This window comes from Rhincodon typus, chromosome 2 (genome assembly GCF_021869965.1).
Source record: "Rhincodon typus isolate 14 chromosome 2, sRhiTyp1.1, whole genome shotgun sequence".
Lineage (NCBI taxonomy): Eukaryota > Metazoa > Chordata > Chondrichthyes > Orectolobiformes > Rhincodontidae > Rhincodon > Rhincodon typus.
The window spans coordinates 65,373,613-65,389,109 of record NC_063333.1 but is presented as its reverse complement, the minus strand read 5'-3'; the positions used below and the strand labels follow the sequence as shown (position 1 = coordinate 65,389,109).

Here is a 15,497-nt window from a genome sequence, read left to right as displayed (position 1 = left end):
TGAATCCATAGTGACAGCAGCTACCCTTCAGGCAACCTCTAATAGCCTGTGAGTGAATCACTATCAATGGGAGAGGTATAATAAGTGAACTGATTTTTAAAAAACGAAAGCTCCAGTGGCAGTCCTGCTGAGGTCTTCAAAAGGTGTGACCTTTTGCTTATATTAAGACTCCATGCACTCATCCTAGGGGTTTGGGCGAAAAAGGACCTTCCCATCAGGAAAACGACAACTGGAACTATCTTAAAGAAGGGAGATTTATTATGCTGTGGAAATCATCAAGGTATTCCCTTGACATGCATTCTCCAGAACTGCCGAATTCCTGTGGAATTCCTGTCAGAGACAGACGCTGTGGCTTTGGACTTCCTCAAACAGCCTCTAACATTGTCTTTGTTTTTAGACAACGTAAAATAAAATTTCAAGAATACCACTAGGAGCTCCTCAATTCGTTCACTGACCTGAAAGCATCAGAGTCTGTAAGCTGCTAGAATCTATGGATTGTGCTAAAGACATATGGATGTTCAAGAAACTGCTTCAGAAGAGGTTCTGAGGAATGGTCATTGGACCCGAAACATCAACTCTGTTTTTTTCTTCACAGATGCTGCCAGACCTGCTGAGCTTTTCCAGCAACTTCTGTTTTTGCTTCAGAAGAGTGCCATTGCTTAAAAAATGATCTAAATGCAACTGTTTTGAATGGGAAGATCTGAAAACATCCCCTTTAAGATCTCAACAAGTGTCTGTTTGATAGCTCACAAACTGTTTAAAATTTACCTGACAGGGGCCAATCACCTGCCATCTGGTGTAAATATTAAGTACCACCTAGATTAAAAAGAAATCTTCAAACTAATTTGCCTCCATGGCAGAACTAAATTAACCACCATAGTTACTTAAGGTTCATGAATGACTGCTGTGTTGTTGCTCTCTCTGCACTAGATTTGCAAGCCACTCTCAATCTGTTCAATTCACCTATCCTTAAATGTTTTCAAAGTGAAGCTCAAATCTTTTCACACCTGGTTAGTCAAATATTATTCCTCCTATAAAGTGTTCAAGGACACATTCTTGAATCTGTCAACAAGGGGAGGTGATGGCCTAGTGGTATTATCGCTAGATTGTTAATCCAGAGACCGAGATAACATTCTGGGGACACGGACTCGAATCCCGCCATGGCAGATGTTGGTATTTGAATTCAATAAAATATCTGGTATTAAGAATCTAATGATGACCATGAACCCATTGTCGACTGTCGGGAAAAACCCATCTGGTTCACTACTGTCCTTTAGGGAAGGAAACTGCCATCCTTACCTGGTCTGGCCTACGTGTGACTCCAGACCCACAGCAATGTGGTTGACTCTCAACTGCCCTCTGGGCAATTAGGGATGGGCAATAAATGCTGCCTGGCCAGCGACGCCCTCATCCCGTTAACGAATAAAAGAATGAATAAAAAGAATTCCTGCAGCACCTATTCTTTTAATAAGCTACCAAGGAGGTCCAACACCAGAACACCAGATCAACAAGTCAGAAAATGCAAAACCTGGAGTGAATAACTCATATCCTAACTCCTCAAAATCTTTCTAGTATGTACAAGGTACAAGTTGAGAGCATGATCAAAACATTTCTTCCCTGATGAGAGTTGCTCCAATACAAAAGCTCGACATCATCAAGGATAAAAAAGCACAACTGATCAGTGACCCAACTACCATCAACATTCATTCCCTTCATTTTTAACACACAACAGGAGCAGTGCTTAATATCTAAGATGCACTACAGCTACTCAACAGGAATCCTTCCACAGCATCTTCAAAACCCACCTCTAGTCCCAAGAGAGACAACGTCAGTAGATGCACAGGAGCACCACCACCTGCAAGTTGCCCATCAAGCCGCATGCGATCTAAACTTGGAACTATACCATTGTTGTTTCATTGTCATTGAGTCAAAATTAAGGAACTCCCTTCGTAGCAGCATTATGGGTGTACATACAGCACATGGACTGCGGTGATTCAAGTTGGTAGCTCACCACCAATTTCTCCAAGGAAATTAGGAATATACAATAAATGCTGGCCTAGCAATCGATCCACAAAATCCATGAACAAATCCATGTACCGAGCCTCCTATATATTACAAAAGGAAGTGTTCCACAACAAGTAACCCTAGCAAGTCAACAATATCTCATGTACAAAGTTGTTGCCATTTTCACATTCCTGTTCTGCAGAGTAACCCAGAGTAAGTATCAGAAACAAAGTTCCCTGGAGAAATTTCACCTTCAATGTCTGTACCAAATCCTCCAGATTCAATGGGAGATCTGCCCTTCTTGAAGCCAACTCCCAAGGTATTCAAATAAAACTCCTGCAAAATCAGCAATGACGGAATAGACACAGTCTCATGGCCAAAAAGCACTTCCCTGACCAGATTCTGTTTGCTCACCTCCCAAATGGTCAGCATTCCAAGGGAATGGCAAATAGATAGAATACACTCTGAAGTTCCTTATGAAATGTAACAGCATTTGTGAGCAGCCACATGAGCAGTTTTGGTTCTTTACAAAAGAAAAAATTGTCATATCTGGAGTACAGTTCACCAGGCTGATTCTTGGGATGGCAGGTTTGTTATATCAGAAGAGATGATTGTGTGAGCCTGTATTCACTGTAGTTTAAAAAAATCAAGGAGCATCTCACTGAAGCATACAAAATTCTGACAACCTGGACAGGCTGGATGCAGGGATGGTGATTCCTCTTGTTCTGGATCCTGCCAGCCAGAGATCAAAGTCACAGGATACAAGGTAAGCTATTTCAGACTAAGATGAGGAGAAATATTTTCACAGAGAGAGAATCTGCAGAACACTCTATCACAAAGTCCATGAGGCCAAGTCACTGACTATATTGTTGTCGAAGGTGTGAGGAAACCAGGACAGAGCTTATACAATTAATGGTAGGGCCGTGGGTAGTGTTGTAGAACAGAGGGACCTAGGGATGCAGGCACATAATTCTTTGAAGTTTGCATCGCATATATGCACAGAGTGGTTAAAAAGGCATTTGGCATACTTGCCTTTATTGCACAGTCCTTTGAGTATAGGAGTTGGGAAGTCATGTTGAGGTTGTACAGGACATTGGTGGGGCCTCTTCTGGAATATTATTTCGATTTCTGGTCACCCAGTATAGGAAGGATATTATCAAGCTGGAAAGGGTTCAGAAGAGATTTACTAGGATGTTGCTGGGTATGGAAGTTTGAGTTATAAAGAATGGCCGGATAGGCTGCGACATGTTTCACTGGAGTGTAGGAGGTTGAGAGGTGACCTGATAGAAGTTTATAAAACAATGAGAGGTATAAATAAAGTTAATGGTAGTTGTCTTTTCCCTAGGATGGGGGAATTTCAAGACTAGGCGGCACATTTTCAAGGTGAGAGAAGAGAGATTTAAAAAAGACGAGGGGCAATTTTTTTTTTTTTTTTTTTTTTTTTTTTTAAACACAGAGGTGGTTTGTGTGTGGAATGAACTTCCTGAGGAAGTGCCTGGATGCAGGCACGATTACAACATTTAAAAGACGTTTGGACAGATACATGAATAGGAAAGGTTTTGAGGGATATGGGCCAGGACCAGGTAGGTGGGGCTAGTTTAGTTTGGGATGACATTTGGCATGGACTGGTTGGACCAAAGAGTCTGGTTCCCTGCTGTATGACTATGACTCTATGAATGCGTAGTAGTATGGTGTTGAGCTGGATGATCAGCCTCATGTCAAGGTGAAGAGAGCTCGATGGGCCAAATGGCTTACATTTGCTCCTAATTTTCTCTGTTTCTCTGACATACAGAAAAACTCTCTTGGTCTTCTTTGATATGATGGATCATTTGAGTCCTCATGAAGGTCTCTCTCCCCAGCTCACTACTAGTTCCAAAGCTTTGAGATGCTAAACCCTACCCTCCTCCATCACGTCAGTAGCCATACCTATCTCCCTAACATAGCAGTTGTTGTATTAGCAAACAAGTGACAAGTGATAATCCAGAGACTCCTACTTGTGATCCTATTTCTTAATTTACCTCCCAATACCCAGAATTCTGTGTGTGGGATCTTCTTACGTCATCAGTTACAATACAAATTTATTTCCAGACGACCTTCCTCCTTATCCAAAAGCTCCTTTATACCCTTTAGAGTGGCACTACGGACAACACATCACCAATATTAACATTACCTACTTCAACTAATTTCCCACTGGCACAGAATTTCTGTACAATATTTTTCCCATTAATTAATAGCTTCAGGATGCTGTGGAATTGGTCATGATTTTCCTTCCAAATCACTCTCCCATGTATATCATAGGTTTATCAACACCATTTGCAAAGCAGCTTCAAAACTCAAGGAGCTACAAAGCACTATTTTAACCTTAGTCATCATCTTTCTCCCTAAGCAATGGTCATTTATTGCAAGACACTCTCTAGGTCTGTGATTGCTCTTAACCCGAGGGGCTGGATTTTCCCCCACTGGGGATAGAAGACAAATGCACCGTCTGCTTTTGAGTTAGAAACCCTGTCTCTGTTGGGAACCCAAATGAGTTTTGAATTTTCCTGGTCATCAGCTCTAAATTAGAATGGAGATGGGCTTTCTCTCAAACTAAAGGAGTAACAGGAATACAGAGTACTGGGCTAATGGCAAGATTCTTGGTAGTGTGGATGAGCAGAAGGATCTCGGTGTCCATGTGCATAGATCACTGAAAGTTGCCACCCAGGTTGATAGCGTTGTTAAGAAGGCGTACAGTATGTTAGGTTTTATTGGTAGAGGGATTGAGTTTCGGAGCCATGAGGTCATGTTGCAGCTGTACAAAACTCTGGTGTGGCCGCACTTGGAGTATTGCGTACAGTTCTGGTCACCGCATTATAGGAAGGATGTGGAAGCATTGGAAAGGGTGCAGAGGAGATTTACCAGGATGTTGCCTGGTATGGAGGGAAGGTCTTATGAGGAAAGGCTGAGGGTTTTGAGGCTGTTTTCGTTAGAGAGAAGAAGGTTAAGAGGTGACTTGATAGAGACATACAAGATCATCAGAGGATTAGATAGGGTGGACAGTGGGAGCCTTTTTCCTCGGATGGTGATGGCTAGCACGAGGGGACATAGCTTTAAATTGAGGGGTGATAGATATAGGACAGATGTCAGAGGTAGGTTCTTTACTCAGAGAGTAGTAAGGGCGTGGAATGCCCTGCCTGCAAAAATAGTAGACTCGCCCACTTTAAGGGCATTTAAATGGTCATTGGATAAACATATGGATGATAATGGAATAGTTTAGGTTAGATGGGCTTCAGATTGGTTTCACAGGTCGGCGCAACATCGAGGGCCGAAGGGCCTGTACTGCGCTGTAATGTTCTATGTTCTATAAAGGAAGCGAGGGCAGGAATAGAAACTGGTCTCAGAAACCCATGGCAACCAATGAGGCTGCTATATGTCCTATGACAGGATTTACGCAAAAGCCTGCTCTTAGAGCTCCAAATAGAGAAGGTCCTTTTCTCCTTACAGGAGAATGGAGGAGACAGCCACCTTGACCCATCAATTATGATTTTTGTGTTTTCCAGCTGCAGGAAACAGGGTATCAGTCACTTGGGTGGTTCACAGGTGGTCACCTATCGGTGAGATGCTGTAGCAGTCTGCAACTGATGAGGGCACAGATATTGGTGAACATTTGCCCACAGAGGCAGAGTCCCCTTTGTCATGGTTCACAATCATCTTACAGGTGCCTCTGCATCTGTCCATAGATCTTATCCTTAGTACAGTGTCTTCTTCTTTGAGGCGTTTTTCCTAAAAAAAATTATTTGTGGGACGTGGGCATGGCTGGCTGGCTGGCCAGCATTTACTGCCCATTATAGTTGCTCTTGAGAAGGTGGTGGCGAGCTGCCTTCTCAAACTGTTGCAATCCACTTGCTGTAGGTTGAGCCACAATGCTCTTAGAGAGGGAATTCCAAGATTTGACCTAGCAATAGTGAAGAAATGGTGATATATCTTCAAGTCAGGGTGGTGATTGGCTTGGAGGGGATCTTGAAGGTGGTGATGTTTCCATGTATCTGTTGCCCTTGTCCTGCTGGATGGAAGTGGTCATGGGTTTGGAAGGTGCTGTCTAAGGAACTTTGGTGAATTTCTGCAGTGCATTGCATAGATACTGCACACTGCTGCTACTGAGCATTGGTGGTGGAGACCGCGTGGATTCTTGTGGATGTGGTGCCAATCAAGCGGGCTGTTTTTTCCTGGATGGCGTTAAGCTTCTTGAGTGTTGTTGGGGCTGCAATCATCCAAACGAGTGGGGAGTATTCCATCACAATCCTCACTTGTGCCTTTTAAATGGTAGACAGGCTTTGAAGAGTCAGGTGGTGAGTTACTTGTAGCAGTATTCCTAGCATCTGACTGCTCTTGTAGCCACTGTGTTTACGTGGAGTCCAGTCGAGTTTCTGGTCAATGGTAATCCTCACGATGTTGATAGCAGGAGGATTCAATGATGGTAACACCATTGAATGTCAAGGGGCGCTGGTTAGATTGTCTCTTACTGGTGATTGCCAGGCATTTTTGTAATGCAAGTATGCTTGCCATTTGTCAGCCCAAGCCTGGGCATTGCCCAGATCCTGTTTCATTTGAACAGTCTCAGGCGTCCCAAATGGTGCTGAACATTGTGCAATAATCAGCAAACATCCCCATTTCTGTTCTTATGATGGAGGGAAGGTCAGTCATGGTGCAACTGAAGACGATTGGAACATGGACACTTCACAATAGAACTTCTGCATAGATGTCCTGCAGCTGAGATGACTGACCTCCAATAACCACAACCATCTTCCAATGTGCCAGGTATGACTCTTCATCCCTCTTGCCTAGTCTCCTGATGCCTGACACTCTGTACTTCTTGTTCAGTCTGCTGTTTCTCATCTCCAAAGATAGATACAGCATCATTTTCAGCCTCAGCCTTCCCGATGCTCAGAGATACCCCAAAGAGCCATGTCCACTGATCTATGCCAATGTGACTCAAGGAGTGTGACAACCTAATGAACTGGCAATTTTTAAATTTCTGGCCCTTCCCTTGACCTGTAAAGGATTAAGCTCATGAAACCATAAAAGACAACTTGACTTGCCTTTTAAAACTCTTCCCACCTCCATGTAGCTTGCCTGAATATTAAATGACTTATTGGACAAAAGCTCTTCAAGAATCCACAATGGCATAAATTAGCTCCTTAATTGCTACGGGTTGATTCCAAAGGCCTGCTCCCTTCCCTATCCTCAGGAAAATGGGAGGACATGAATGGCATTGTAACTTCCAGTCATACAGCTTAAATGGTCACATTTCTGTTCCTGTTCAGTTGGGGATGGGAGACTTGAACCCCAAGTTTCCAGAAATTCCCACAACATGGAAGTCTGCTCATCTGCAAGTTTTCATAGTCCTGCCAATCCAGTAGACTGTAACACAAATAATAGTCCAGATCAAATACGCTTCTGAATCCTACTCCAATTCAGGCTAAAGTTACTGTGCTCATTATGTTGACTTCTCGCTTTTAAAAGTGAGCGATTATCTATTTATATTATTTCAACCAACATAGGCAGTTTGTACACAATATACCGAGCATGTTCATGATCAGTGTCTCAGACCTAAACCTCTGCACATGCCAAACTCATTTCATTACCAACACTCAGCAAAAATATAATAAAAAGTCAAAATAGAAATGTCAGTCCATCAAGCGCTTGCCAGCAGAGCCTAATAAGATTTCTCCAAGAATCTTTCCAACACCTCCTCCCATGAATTCATTTGGGTCTCCAACATCAGCACATTCCAGTAAACTGAGTAAATTTTGCAGTTTAAACCACTTACTGCAAGTAACACCTTAGCATAATCATCAGACAGCCTCAGTTACATCACCACACTGGCAGCATAATCACCCGTTCCATGGGAACTTAAATTTGCTTTTATGTCTCGTCTCAGCAAAAACTCAACTTTATTCATTCAAACAAACCTCTCAAAAGGCATATTTCTTTTTATTTCCCACATGGTACAATGGCCGTCATCAGCAAGACGCGTATTTGTTCTCCAGCCTGAAATATCCTTCAGAACGTGGTGCTAAGTTGCGTTCTTGAACTGCTGCAGTCCATCTGAAGTAGGTATATTCATGGTGCTGTTATGGAATTGCAGGATTTTGATCCAGAGGCAGTGAGGGAGCAATAATATAATTCCAGGTCAGCATAATCTTGGGCAGAGAAACTTGCAGGTGGCAACGCTCCCATGCATTAACTACCTCACATCCTCCTAGATGACAACAAGTCTCAGATTCTGAAGGTGCTGTCAAAGGAGGATTGGCAACTTGCTGCAACGTACCTTATAGTTGCTACAGACTGCTGTTGCTATGTGTCTGTGGCACTTGCAACCATCTTGGGGCAGATCATCCAATATTGCCCCTCCTGAGGTTCCCAGCATCACAAGTGCCAGTCTTCAGGCGATTTGATTCACTCCATTCTATATCATGATATAGCAGAAGGCATGTAACACTGTATGGCTATGGGCTCTGTCAACATCCTTGCAACTGTACTAAAGACTATGTTTCAAAATGAGCCGCAATGCTAGCCAAGTTGTTCCAGTGCAGCTCTAGCACTAGCATCCACCTGGCAATGTGGAAAAATTGTTTAGGTATATCAATGCTATAAAAAGCAGGCCGGGTCCAATCTAGTCAAAAATAACTCCAGTCTACTCTCAATCATAAGCAAAGCAAAGGGGTGTTGACATTGCTATTAAGTGGAACTTGTTCAGCAATAAACTGATCACTGATGCTCATTTTGGGATCTGCTCTAGTGCCACTCAGCTCCTAACTTCATGGTGGCCTTAGTTCAGGCATGGACAACAAAGCTTAACTCCAGAGGTGAAATAAGAAACTGAAGCAGCACATGACCCAGTAGGGCATCAAGGAGCCTCAGCACAATTGGAGTCAATAAGGAATTAGAGCCAAAAATTCTCCATTGGTTGGAGAACTACCTAGAACAAAAATGGCGGTGGTTGTTGGAGGTCAATCATCACAACTCGGTAACATACTGCAGGAGACTCTCGGGCGAATATTTTCTAATCAATCTATTACACACTTCTGGAGTAGGTGGGACTTGAACTTGGATATCCTGGTTCAGAGGTAGGGACACTACCACTGTACCAAGAGGTCCATTATTCTCAGGGTAGTGTCTGAGGCCCAACAATTTTCAGCTGCAATGATCTTCTCTCCATAAGGTCAGAAGTAGGACGTTTCACTGAAGATTGCATAATGCTCATCACCATTTGTGACTCCTCAAAATCTACGGCTGTTTGTGTTCACAAGCAGCAAGACATGGACAATATCTAGATATTGACTGATACATGAGAAGGAACATTTGCACCATACGAGTACCAGGCAATGACCATCTCCAACTGGAGAGAATCTAACCATCTTCCTTCAGCATTCAATGACATTACACTCATAGAATCCTAAATTGTCAACATCTTGGGGTTATGACTGACAAGAAACTGAACTGGACCAGCTATATAAACAATTGTGGCCAGAACAGCAGATCAGAGGCTAGGAATTCTGCAGCAAGTAGCTCACCTCCTGATTTACTAAAGCCTGTCCAAACCAACAAAGGTACAAATTAGAAGTGAGATGGAACACTCTCCACTTGCCTGGATAAGCATGGCTCCAATAACTCAAGAAGCTCCAAGACAAAGAAGCCTACTTGACGAGCACGCCTTCTACAGAATTCACTTCTAACTCCCTCCACTACTGATGCACTGTGGCAGCAATGTAAAGCATCTACAAGATGCATGCAGCAACTCACCAAAGCTTCTTCGACAGCACCTTTCAAACCCATGACCTAATACTAGTTGGTAGGACAAGAGGAGCACCATAATAAATTCAACGACCCCAGAAATAGGAGGCTCCCATTATGTATTTTTTATTAAAAATTCCAGTGCCTAAGAATAACAAGTGTAAAATGTCATGCTCAAATGTACAAGTCACATACTTAAAGATACATTAAAGAAAACTATCTTTGCTCACTACCTTAAAAAGAAATGAAGGAAAAATCCTCCCAAAATTTATTACCAGTTGTTGAGGCTGAAGGTCAGTTAATTTCCACTAGTCCCTCTTTGTCAAGTGGAACTGGCTACCACAGCAGTGGGAAAACTAAAATATTTGGATTTCAACTTGCCAATGGTTCACAATCTTAAACTATGTTGCAATAAGAAGAGATACCAGTCAAGGGCTTCTTTAAGCTCCCTCTTCTGTGAAAAGGGATCAATTCAAAGGATAGAAATTAATTTGTGGAGATGAAAGGATTGTAGTCGTCTGCAGGATTGTACATTTTCATTGCAGTTTGTGAAATATGTTGAGACCCAGCAAATGTTTAAACTGGATCAGAGATAGTAGGAACTGCAGATGCTGGTGAATCCGAGATAACAAGGTGCAGGGCTGGATGAACACAGCAGGTCAAGCAGCATCATAGGAGCAGAGAGGCTGACGTTTCGGGCCTAGACCCTTCATCAGAAAAGGGTCAGAAAATGTTTAAACTGATTTTGTTCACCATACTTGAATCTGTTAACAAACTTGATATTACCGACCGACCAACTCCGCTCCTCCCACCACCTACCCCGCTCCGCCCACCACCAACGCTGACATCGCTCTTCCCACCACCTCCACAGCCAGCAGCTCCAGAGGAGACAACAGCACCCAGCCCTGCCGGGTCTTCACCATCCCCCCAGACCTCCCCCTTACTGAGGACGAACGGTCAGTCCTCAGTAAAGGGTTCACCTTCATCCCCCTCCACCCAAACATCAACGAATACCGCTCACGCTTAGACGTTAAACAGTTTTTCTGCCGCCTCCGCCTCCGCGCTTGCTTCTTCAATTGTGAGCCTAACCCTCCCTCTACTGACCCCTTCTCCCGCCTCCAACACACCCCCTCCTCCTGGACACCACCCCAAGGCCTCTTAATCTCCCTCAACCTCTTCATCTCCAACTGCCGTCGCGACATCGATCGCCTCAACCTTTCCACCCCTCTCACCCACTCCAACCTCTCCCCCACAGAAGGGGCAGCCCTCCGCTCCCTCCGCTCCAATCCCAACATCATCATAAAACCCGCGGACAAGGGAGGAGCAGTTGTAGTATGGCGCACTGACCTCTATATCGCCAAAGCCAGACGCCAGCCCTCTGACACCTTCTCCTACTGCCCCCTTGATCATGACCCCACCCCTGACCACCAAAACATCATCTACCAAACCATGCACAACCTCATCACTTCAGGTGACCTCCCACCTCATCGTTCCCCAACCCTGCACCGCCCGTTTCTATCTCCTTCCCAAAATCCACAAACCTGACTGCCCTGGTCGACCCATTGTCTCCACCTGCTCCTGCCCCACCGAACTTATCTCTACTTACCTTGACTCCATTTTCTCCCCCTTGGTCCAGCAACTCCCCACCTACGTCCGTGACACCACCCACGCCCTCCACCTCCTCCAAAACTTCCAATTCCCCGGTCCCCAACACCTCATCTTCACCATGGACGTCCAGTCCCTATACACTTGCATTCCCCATGCAGATGGCCTAAAGGCCCTCCACTTCTTCCTGTCCCGCAGACCCAACCAGTTCCCCTCCAGTGACAACCTCATCCGCTTAGGTGAACTCGTCCTCCCCCTTAACAACTTCTCTTTCAATTCCTCCCACTTCCTACAGACAAAGGGGGTGGCCATGGGTACCCGCATGGGCCCAAGCTATGCCTGCCTCTTTGTAGGTTACGTGGAACAATCCTTCTTCCGTAGCTACACTGGCCCTAAACCCCACCTCTTCCTCCGTTACATCTATGACTGTATCGGTGCCACCTCGTGCTCCCACGAGGAACTCGAACAGTTCATCCACTTCACCACCACCTTCCACCCCAACCTTAAGTTCACCTGGACCATCTCTGATACCTTTCTCTCCTTCCTGTTTCCATCTCTGGCAACCACCTGGAAAACGATATCCATTTCAAGCCTACCGACTCCCACAGCTACCTAGAATACACCTCCTCCCACCCACCTTCCTGCAAAAATGCTATCCCCTATTCCCAATTCCTTCGCCTCCACCACATCTGCTCCCAGGATGAGGCATTCCACTCCTGGACATCTCAGATGTCCTCATTTTTCAAGGACCGCAACACCCACCCCCTCAGTGGTCGAGAATGCCCTCGACCGTGTCTCCTGCATTTCCCGCAACTCATCCCTCGCACCCCATCCCCGCAATAACAACCAAAACAGAATCCCCCTCGTCCTCACGTACCACCCCACCGACCTCCGGATCCAACGCATCATCCTCTGACACTTCCGCCATCTGCAATCCGACCCCACCACCAAAGACATTTTTCCCTCCCTACCCTTATCTGCTTTCCGGAGGGACCACTCTCTCTGTGACTCCCTTGTCCGCTCCACAGTCCCCTCCAGGCTAACACACCCGGCACTTTTCCCTGCAACCTCAGGAAGTGCTACACCTGCCCCTACACATCCCCCCTCACCGTCATCCTAGGCCCCAAGAAGACCTTCCACATCAAGCAGATGTTCACCTGCAAATCTGCTAATGTAGTATACTGTATCCACTGTTCCCGATGTGGCCTCCCCTACATTGGGGAAACCAAGCGGAGGCTTGGGAGCCGCTTTGCGGAACACCTACGCTCGGTTCGCAACAAACAACTGCACCTCCCAGTCGCGAACCATTTCAACTACCCCTCCCACTCCTTAGACGACATGTCCATCCTGGGCCTCCTGCAGTGCCACAACGATGCCACCTGAAGGTTGCAGGAACAGCACTTCCTATTTTGCTTGGGAACCCTGCAGCCCAATGGTATCAATGTGGACTTCACAAACTTCAAAATCTCCCCTCCCCCGACCGCATCCCAAAATCAGCCCAGCTTGTCCCCGCCTCCCTAACCTGTCCTTCCTCCCACCTCAAGCCCCACCTCCACCTCCTACCTACCAGCCTCATCCCGCCCCCTTGACCTGTCCGTCCTCCCTGGACTGACCTATCCCCTCTCTAACTCCCCACCCACACTCACCTTTACTGGCCCCACCCCCGTCTCTTTGACCTGTGTCTCCTCTCCACCTATCTTCTCCTTTATCCATCTTCCAGCCGCCTCCCCCTCTCTCCCTATTTATTTCAGAATTCCCTTCCCCTCTCCCATTTCTGATGAAGGGTCTAGGCCCAAAACGTCAGCTTTCCTGCTCCTCTGATGCTGCTTGGCCTGCTGTGTTCATCCAGCTCTACAACTTGTTATCCTTGATATCACACTGACCATTTTTCTCAGAATAATTTTCTTGAACTTGGGGTGCACGGCCAACATGCTTTATTTTTAGTCTCTTTTGGTTTGATACCTGACCACATGAGTACACCTTCAAGGGAACCTTCTTATGTGTACTCAGCATACAACATATTTCTGACTGCTGCTCAGTTGAGCGCTCATGCATCTCAGCAGCATGTTAAAATAACAGGAACTTACCTCTATCACTGTACTTTTTAAAAAATGTTACGTACTTGTCTTGGTCCCGTTGAGGACCTGACATTTTAAACTGTCTTTATTTGGCAACAAAATTCTCAGAAGATAACTGTCACAATGGGATTTTCTATGATCTTGATCGTCATTTTGGATGTTTAAAATGCCAACCGGTACAGAGAGACAGAAAAAGGTAACTAACTTCGAAACTTGCTGTGAATTTTGAACACAGGGTGCTCGAAGCAGCATTAAAGCCCAAAATTTGGAGAGTTTTACTCATTTCAGTTTCAAGACTTGTGCTGCATTCTCCTAGCTGTCCAAAGCCCCAAACAAATCTTGAGGTGAAGCAGTGATTTACTTGCATTTCTTTCAATGTATTCTACTGTATTCACCACTGTGAATGCAGTCTCCTATACACTGGTGAGATTAAACATACACTGGTTGACCACTTTACAGACCACCTCCACTCTGTCCGCAGGAATGACCCTGACCTTCCGAGTTCTGAGGAAGGGTCACCAGACACGAAACGTTAACTCTGTTTTCTCCTCCACAGATGCTGCCAGACTTGCTGAGCTTTTCCAGCAACTTTGTTTTTGTTCCTGACCTTCCAGTTGCTTGCCATGACAATACACCATCTTTCTCTCCTGCTAATACTACTGCCCTAGACCTGCTGTAGTGTTCTAACAAAGTCTAACATTAACTGGAGGAGCAACAACTTGTTTCAGTTCAACAACTTAAACCATGAACTCTGTTCTCCATTTTGATTGCATTCTCTCCCCAACCCCCAATGCCTTGTTTAAATGGGTTTGCTCTCAGCAAAGCTGACCTATGTTCTGCAATTAACATTTATTTTTCATTAATATTATTTCTGCATTACTATTAACACTCCTGTTGCCTTTCACTTAGACAACACTCATCATCTTTACCATGTTTTTGTCCTTCACTCTTTATCAACAGCATAACAACAATCTTTTCAGTCCCCTTCAGTGTCAAAGAAGAGTCACGTTGAACATGAAACATTGACTATTTCACCCTCCACAGATGCTGCTAGTCCTGTCGACTTTCTCCAGAACTTTGCTTTTATTTCAGATTTCCACTATCCAGAATACTTCGCTATAATTTGGACAGGTTTGCATTTATGTGGCATTAGTGCTTCAAAAGAGAGTAAAGTCATCAACAATACCTACACAGTGAATCACTAGGATCCAGTATAGATTCTTAGCTTAGTTGGATTTGTAACCAAAGTCCAAACAAATTTTGAATTTTGCTTCTCTAATACTAAATAGGTTTGCAGAAGACACACTGGCCAGGTGGTTAATAGTAAGGAAGCTGGCCAAGGATTACAGGAGGATTATAGATGGATTGATCTGATGGGCAGATCAGTGGCAGATGGATTTTAACATTAAAAAGTGAGAGGGATGCACTTTGGAAGAAGCAACAAGATAGGAAATATTCAATGAATAGCAGAACACTAGAAAGCTCAGCAATCTTGGGATACTTGTCCACAGATCTCTGAAATCAGCAGGATAGGTCAATAGGGTAGTTAAGAAGGCATACCTGCCTTTATCAGTTGTGGCACAGATTTTCAGAGAATGGAGGCTATGTTGGAGCTGCACAAAACTTTGGGCCACAGCTGGAGCACTGTGTTTAGTTCTGGTTATCTCACTAAAGGAAGGATGTGATTGCACTGAACGGGGAGCAGAGAGGATTCACCAGGACATTGCCTAGATTGCAGCTTTTTAGTGAAGAGGAGAGTCTGGATTGCTTCAGATTGTTTTCTTTAGAGCAGATCAGGCTGAGGGAGAAACCTGGCTGAGGTGTATAAGATTATGAACCACATGGACAGGGTGGATAGGAAGCAGCTGTTTCCCTTAGTTTAATTGAAGGACTGAACTGAAAAGGAATTTCTTTACCCAGAGGGTTGTTAATCTATGGAATTCCTTGCCCAGTGAAGTAGTTGACGCTACTTCAGTAAACATTTTTAAAAAAAAGGTAGATTTTTTTTGAACAATAAAGGAATTAAGGGATACG

General features: G+C 44.7%; 1 protein-coding gene across 1 annotated transcript in view; it reads right to left on the bottom strand.

The window, feature by feature from the left end:
- Nucleotides 1-15,497, bottom strand: part of LOC109924795 (transmembrane protein 245-like) — a 70,244-nt gene that overhangs the window by 41,052 nt on the left and 13,695 nt on the right. The gene's annotated exons all lie outside the window — the stretch shown is intronic.